Raw genomic sequence first — 8,499 nt, 5'->3', positions numbered from 1 at the left:
ACATCCTTTTACTGACAAAATTGCTCCCATTTCCTGCACTCACACATGCTCTCTTATTTTGTGGCTTTGTGCATTGGCTGAAGTCCTGGTGTGACCGCCTCCTCTTTCTTCAGCTGCTCTAGCTCATCATTTAAGAACAACTCAAGCAACAGCTTTGTCTCCCACAGAAAGCCCCTTGTAAAACCTCACTTGAGCTGAATGCCTATTGGTTGTGATACCTGATCAAGCAATGCATATTTTCTACCTGTATTTTTAGTATATTTTATTAATTTAGACTCCCTAAAGAGCAGGAATACAATCTTGTTAAAATATTTTCAACCAGATTAGCTAGTTCAGGGTATAAAAATGATCTCTATGTTTAAATGCAGTAAACATTTGCTGAAATAAGTTATTTTCCCAATAATATTATCTTTATCGATGTATATCTTAATAAAGTCAAATGAGAATATGGAACCATGAATGGTAAATGTTGTTCAAACACCTCTGTAACTTTTGCACCATAGTAGTTAAAGTGAACATCAGGATCATGAAATTTATGTTTATCCTAAATTATTACTATGTATTCTAGCTTAGAATATATATTATAAATGTTTTTGTTTAATGAGTTAATACTTTGACATTAAAAATAGCAAACATGCCAGGTAGTAGTGGAACATGACTTTAATTCCAGCACAAGCAGGGAGATCTCTGAGTTTGAGGCCAGCCTCGTCTATAGAGTAATTTCCAGCACAGCCAGGCTTCCCAGAGAAACTCTCTCTTGAAAAACAAAGAAATATGATAACATACATTATAAAGTATTTTAAATGACAGTATCATAAAATTAACTTGCATAACTACCTCCAAACTTAAATTATAACTTCATATAGATGAGTTTAATTCATTAGATTTTAGTCTTAAATAAAACAAATAAATATTTCCAAAATTGAGGTAAAATTTTATACTATAGCAAGTAAATGTGTTAGACTATAGTATTGTCAGAATTAGAAGGAAATGGGGATTCAGTTTATTTGGTCCTATTAGTTTATCTGTAGAGCATATTGAGGCCCTGAGAAATCTACTATGCAGCACCCTAACTAATTAATGCCAAAAGTGGGAGCAGTGTTCAGATTGGGTTCACCTCAACACAACTGTCCTGTATTTTATATATGTTCAATAATATAATTTAATAATTATATTAAACCCAAGCCTGTGCACATACCAACATACATATTTCATGCATGGAATAATCAAATAAATTCTTCTGCTGTTACTCCTACTTGATATCAGGGAGAGTAGACTGCTCATTTTCCAAACCAGTAAAAATCACTAAGAAGTTGCCTTAGAATGTTCTTTCCTGTTTTTCTATTTTAATTACAAATGCCATCAAGGAATTTGTACCAAAGTGAAAATAAGAGAAATATTTACAATTTTAGGAAATATTAAATTTCCCAGAAAGAAATTGTTGTTAAATACCCAGAAAGAAAAGACAAATTAAAATTAAAATACTATTTATTATTTATATTAAACCAATTCTCTTGGTAGTTAAATTTGAATCACTGTATAGACCACTAACCCCTTAGCTACAAAACTCACATAGTTGTTAGTCACAAGTTTAATGTTATTTTCCTGTATATGATAAATATGTGGTACTCATTTTTATAACAAAACTTAGTTGACTGTTTTTACCTTTATCAGAATTTACTATGAAGTAATAAATATAAAGAGATGGCCCACCTTCTTTTTTGATGAATTACTCTCATTTCTGACTTTAGAAAAAAAAAGTGATAAAGGTCATTTTAAAAATTAAAATTATGAGAACAGAGAAACTGCAGGAAGATTTCTTATTATTTTATTATAAATATGAGTAAAAGTAAACATGCTCAACTAAATTTTATTGCAAAAAATGGCCAAGGTCCAGTGCTCCACCGACACTTCAGATGCCAAAAAGCCCAGAGGAATTTCTATCATTTGAGATAGGAGAGAAATATTTTAAGACACACGACTAGAAAATGTCTTAGTTTAACCAAACACTTAAAATACAGGAGAGAATATGTTTTAAAGTTTATACCTTGGCAGAAAGAGAATGTTTCTGTGTGCTTCTAACAGGTAAGATTATGTTGCTTCTCCTTTGAACTAAAATCCTTGGATGGTTGGCAGTGTGCTCGCTTATCACAGAATTCTTGCAACTATAGTAAACCACCTGCTGCTAAAGCTAAATGATTATTTTAACATTGCATTACATGTACACATGTACATATTCATATAATATTTGTATGGATGGCTCTATAAGTATACACATATACATGGAAATTATGCTGGTTTAAGTGACAAATGACCCTCAGTGTTTAGGATGTGAAGATTTGGTTTCCACTTGGTGTCTGCTGGGGGAGGCTTCGGAGGGAAGAGAATCCTAGCTTGGGCAAGGAGGGGCATCCTTGCTGGAGGGAAGAACATACTTGCTGGAGGAAAAACACCACTAGGTCCTGCCTCTGACACTTTAAGGTCCTGTTGTCTCTTCTTTCCAATTGAGTTTAAAGATGCAATCTTTCTTCTTCCTCTGACCACTGTATCTGTCGCCATGCTTGCCTGCTTTGACAGATTTCCACCTCTCTGGAACCATAGCCTAAATGAACTCCTTTCTATCAGCTGCCTTGGTCATTACATCTAATCACAGCAACAGAGAAGCAAATAGACTCAGACATCTGTGCTTATATAAATATGTATACATGTGCATACATGTTTGCTGATATATACACATGTGACTCTTTATATACATATAAAGAGTGTGTGTGTATTTATAAATATATAATACCATGAGAAGAAAAACCCTTAGCCTTATTCTCCTCACCGAATCAGTGTTTTAAGGTCCTCTATTTGTATACACTCTTTTCTAGCAACAGCTGCAACTACACAGTATTTGTGAGGAAACCTAGCTCTTGTACCAGCACACCCACTGACCTCTTGGGAAAAGGGAGACACATTTTTCCCACACCTACTTAGAACAAGAAGAGGCCTTACCTCTTAAATTGTGCAACACCTGACTTTCAGCTTGAGAGAACCGTGAAAAATGAAAGTCAGTTCTATCAGACCTATACACATTGAAATTCTATTAAAGGACATTTCATCACCCTACTGCACACTTTTCTGAACATCCCAAACTAAAACTTCTTTAACTTAGCCATGTCAGCAAATAAATTATTCAACCTTTCTATGAAAATAATGACCCATTGTCTGAATGTTGTACATTGAATTCCAGATCTACCTTAATGAATAAGGAAATTTATTGAATACTTTGAACAAAGTTTTGATGGAAAGATAGGACTCTTTAAAAACACTCAAAAGTTATTTTCCTTTCTGTTTTGACCATTTATCTGAATATAACGATTTGACAGCTTAGTTTCTTGCTTCTACTCCGACATTGCACAGACAAGAGTTATAAAGGCATCCACTCAAATGTTTTGAGTTCCATCATGTGAAAGGGCCTGACCAATGGAATCACAAGGAACAGGTCATGTGAGTCTCACCACTGAAGAGTTGCAATTAAAGCTGTGATATTACATAAAGCAACTCTGAAATCTGACTTTACTGGTACCGTGAGTACGTGCACGCATGCCCCAACCCCAATCTGTCTGTACAGTGGTTTAGTTTACAGTGCAGAATCAGGGCTGAGATGCCCCTAGTTCTGTGAAACTAAGTAAAAAAAAGTAATTGCATAAAAAGAGAGATAGCTTAATTGATGCTAGATAACCTTAAGAAGTGACATATTTACTATGTTTTACATGCATCTTACTATTTCATTTGATTGTCCCCAGCCACTCATTTTTACATGTGAACAGGAAAGATCTGTACAATGTATTTCAAACTCATTTAATGAAAGGAAAAAATAAAGACTCAACAGCAATCAGAGAAAAAATGTTAGTATAAATAAAAGGCTGTCTTAACTTCTACTGTATAAACTAAGCTTTTTAAAACTCACCAAGTGAAAGGTTAGATTATTTTACTTTCTTTTCTAATACTTTGACAGTGTACATTTATCACGGTGATAGTAACATTCAAATAAATCAGATTGGGAAGAGTGCCACAGTGTCAATCATGAAGTATTTGTGAAAGCTTTCTGAAATTGCATGGGGCAGGGGAAACATGATCTTGCTTCTGGGGTGGCAAACAGCCCACCACCATTAGTTAGATAGCTGAAACGCCATGCCCTGCATCCTGTCAAATGTAACTCAATCAGCTCCACGTCAGCAGAAGAGTTTTTATTTTCATCCTGCCATGCCAGTCCAAAAGCATGCTAAAGCTTTCGCTTGTGTAAAGCTTCAACACGATTATTCCTATAAAATAATTAGTGACACTTGAGCCCCTTTCTGATGGACTCCATTTAGAGAGAAGGGAAGCCAGTTTTCTCATTTACTGAATTCATATTTGAAACACTGTATTTTTAAAAAAGGACAATGGGGTGAATTTGAAAACTTTGTGATTTTTTTCTAAACTATAAGTGATCCTGTTACCAACTGCCAGTATTTTTAGAAAGCCTTACTGTGTACTGTGTACTGTTCTTAGGCATAAAAATTACAATTTTATTCAGAAGGCAACAAACATGTTCGTACACCATGCTAATTTTAGGAATTATAATAATTAAAACATTAATGGAAGACTAAAAGTATCAGCTTAAATTTGCTCTATAAATCATGATAACCATATCACTGATCCTATGACTTAGAGTGACATTTTGTGATAAACAGATAACATGATGGTAAACATCGTCTTATATATCTGCCCCGTGCATTGACACAGAACACTGAAGGAAATGTAGAAGGGCTCCTGTTGAAGCTATTACAGCACGAATTCCACCAGAATGAAAAATTAACTTATTTACCAGCCAATCAGAATTCCCTAGAGTTTTCAAAAGCAGCATGAAACAAAGCATGGTGAACAGTTAAAACACTAAAGAGCCCTGTTGACCTATGAGATGTAATGACATAAAATATAAATAGTAGTAGGAGATATCCCTTAATAATTGTACAGGTGTTTCACCCAGTGACCCTAACTTCTCTGTTTCCTAAAGTAAAGTATGGTGCTTATCTGGGAAAATAATTTCCCCTGAAACATAAATAATAGTAGCTCATGAGGCTTGTAACTTAGGTTATTAAAACCACTCACACATTGAGGATTTAGTCAGTACTAGTCATGAGCCTTCCAGTAGTTTAAGGCTTGACTTAGCAAAAGAGACACCGTTCTCTTCTATACTGTATGAGCTGCGAAAGGTGGAGGATCTCATATTCACAGTCGGCCATTTGAGTCGCCAGCAATTTGTTAAATGGCGAAGTGTTATTCTTCATCAAACTGCAGCTGCTCGCAGCTGCAAGGCTAATTAACAAAGGCAACCTCACGCTTGCTGGTCTAGGTCATGGTTTCTGCATTCATGTACCCTTCTGTCCTCTTCACATTGTAATTTATGCCATCTCATCCTTTACGGTCAAATACATTGTACATGATATGCAAATTCCTTGGCTTTTAATACTCTAAGATGCAACAAGCCAAGAACATGTTTTAAGACCATAAAATTAATAGCAGCCAAGATCTTTCCGCATTTCAATAAACTCTCCGGTACCCACTGCAGTACTTCTTAAGAACTGTTGTATAAAAGGCCATTTTAGAGCCATGCTTTTTCTCCCCAATCTCTATAGGAACCCCTTGCTCTATGTCCAGGTCTGACACATGAGTGTCATCTGGCCACAGGATATGACTGCAGTCAGACTGTATCTTGTCTGCAAGAGAAAACTCTGTGGTGATGCTGGCTTCATGGTTGTAATTATATTTGGTTGTGGGACAGAAAACAGTGACAGGAAGCTTGATAAGGTAGAGCAGGTCTGAGACCCGGAGACTTGGTGGGGACACACCTGAGACTTAGGCGGCCCCCCACGTCCTAGAAAATCCTTGGCCTGGAACATATGCAACACTCCCTGTATAAGAAAAATGTGACCACATAGGCCCAGAACAGCGTTCTCCATGATAATGAAGTACCTAGAGGCCCTGAGGGTTTATCCAATAAGCTTCCTTTCCCAAACATCCTCCCTGCAAATAGTATTTATTCTTGGGTCTGCCCCAGAAGTTGGTACCGGTATGTATCCATTTTTCAAAGTGAACAGCCAATAAACAATTTAGAACCATGGACTGTCTCTTTCATCAAGATCCGAAGTGGGCAGCCATGGAGAAGGCATGCGACTTATCAAGCTGCCACTTAAAATTCTCCCGCGGAAGGCTTCTCTGTGCTTTCAGCCATGACTGCCACCAAACTAAAGACAATCACCACCGAGCTAAGCCAGAGCTTTCCACCAGCCTGCGGGCCCCCAACACTGTTCTCGGCTCTTCCATGACTCCCGGCAGTGTGGAGAGTGTCCAAGAGTCTGAGGTCCACCATGGCCCTGGACCCCTGACACTTCATTTGTGACTTCTTTGTGAAGTTCTTCAGCGGCGATCGGGGGCCCAGAGACCCAGTTCAGATTTCTTATATCTCAGAGAAGTGTCTCAGGGCTTCCCTGAAGCCCATTACCCGTCTAAGAAACAGACTACCATGTTTACCTTGGCCCATTCAGTTGTACATGTATTTCTCTATGTTGTTTTTTTTTTTTTTTTTTTCTTTCACTTGGGATTGAAATAGGTTTCGTGGCATCATTGAATTGACAGTGGCTAATGTAGAAGTCAATGAGGTCTTGCAAAAATAACAAGTTCTTTTAACTACCTCATTTAATTATTGACAAAGTTGACTGCATTCAGTATGTGGCTTGTAATGTTCTGAAGCATGATACACTGTAGAATGAACAAGTTTTAAAAAAATGTTCTTAATTGGGCTGGAGAGATGTCTCAGTGGTTAAGAGCACTGGCTGCTCTTCCAGAGGTCCTGAGTTTAATTCCCAGCAACCAAATGGTTGGAGGCTTATAGCCATCTATAATGATTTCTGATGCCTTCTTCTGGCATACAGGTATATATTCAGATAAAGCACTCAGATATATAAAAAAGAAAATACGTTTTAAAAATGTTACTAATTGCACTATGGAAAAACAAATATATAGCTAATTATTATTAAAGCTCAAAATTATTATTTTAGTGAGAACTTTTTATACACTTTATCCAAACACTTTTGAAAACTCAATGTATTAATAACTGTAGACACCATTTAGTGCAAAACTATCAAATAAGGCAAATGTCTTACCTGTAGAAATGTAAGCAATCAGAATTATGCCCATTAATTCACTGGGCAGAGGGCGAGACTTTGGAATACTTGGTTCTAAATAAGATGTCTCCATCAGGACCACCCCCTCAGGATTCGGTGAGCTATGCGGAAGGAAGAAAGAGAAGGTAGAAATCTTTTAAGAGCCAGAGGGAATAAAGGACACTAAGGAAACTGTCTTCTAGGCACAGTAGGACTGACTCATGTGAACTCTCACACACCAGCTCAGCATTTGCAGGGCCTGCACATGTCAAATCCGACAGAGCCCCAGTCCTGACAGGAGGAAGCGCCCCGCCCCCAACACCGAAGCCTGCAAAGGAAAAATCAGTTTTCTCCCAGAATTTCAGGCAGGTTGTATGCCCAGCAGTAGATGGTCAACACAAAATGATATTTGGGTGATTTTTTTTTTTAAAAAAAAACTGCTTTTTGTGACTTTTTTCTTACCAATCCTTTACTTTTATATTTTGGTTTCTGATTTTGTGGGGTTCTTTTCCACACGTTTATGTGCACGCGTTTGCGTCTGTGTATGTGTTGCTCATGCTTTTACTTTGTTGCTATTGTTTGTTTGTTTGTTTTCTATTTTGTTTGTTTTCTAAAAATCCAGAGGAAGGAGGCCTGGAGTTGGATGGTTAAACGGGTAGGGAGGATCTCACAGAAACTGGGAATGCCTAAATCTGATGAGAAAATATGATATGAAAAAATACGTTTATTAAAAGATAAAATAGAATCATCATTTAAAGTCATAAGTACATAGGTAAACTAATATTTTCCTCATGCCAATCTGCATGTTTTGTTAGTTTACTAGCAAAGCTTTAATTGAGATAATATAATTAAAAATTGTGTGAGGAAACAATTAGGTATTGTAGACATTTTGTGTCACTCAAGGAGATAAACAGCTATAGATTGAATGCTGTTTCTCTCTCTGACACAGCAAGGGAAGAAAGTAAAGTTGTGCCAATTGATTTTTGTTTCCCAGGGTTTAATTTTATGGATACACACTAAAAAAAAGAAAAAGTAGGAAATTGATTTTTTTTTTCACAAATCCTTGTGAATAAAAAAACGCTGCTGTTAACTAATAAACAAGGCATTTTCTAATGTCTCCCATAAACTGGCAGCTGCTGCTGTAGCCAAGGCAGTGACAGGAACATGGGTAATGACTCTGCCCCATAACAAAAAACAACAACAACAACAACAAAAGTAGAGGAGAGTGGAAAGGCTTGGCCTGGCCTGGCCAGATCAAATGGAGTTTTACATTGGAGGCAATATGCAATAGTAAAGATATTAAGGA

Source organism: Apodemus sylvaticus, chromosome 2 (assembly GCF_947179515.1).
Source record: "Apodemus sylvaticus chromosome 2, mApoSyl1.1, whole genome shotgun sequence".
NCBI classification, from domain to species: domain Eukaryota; kingdom Metazoa; phylum Chordata; class Mammalia; order Rodentia; family Muridae; genus Apodemus; species Apodemus sylvaticus.
Note: the sequence above shows the minus strand (reverse complement) of the source record.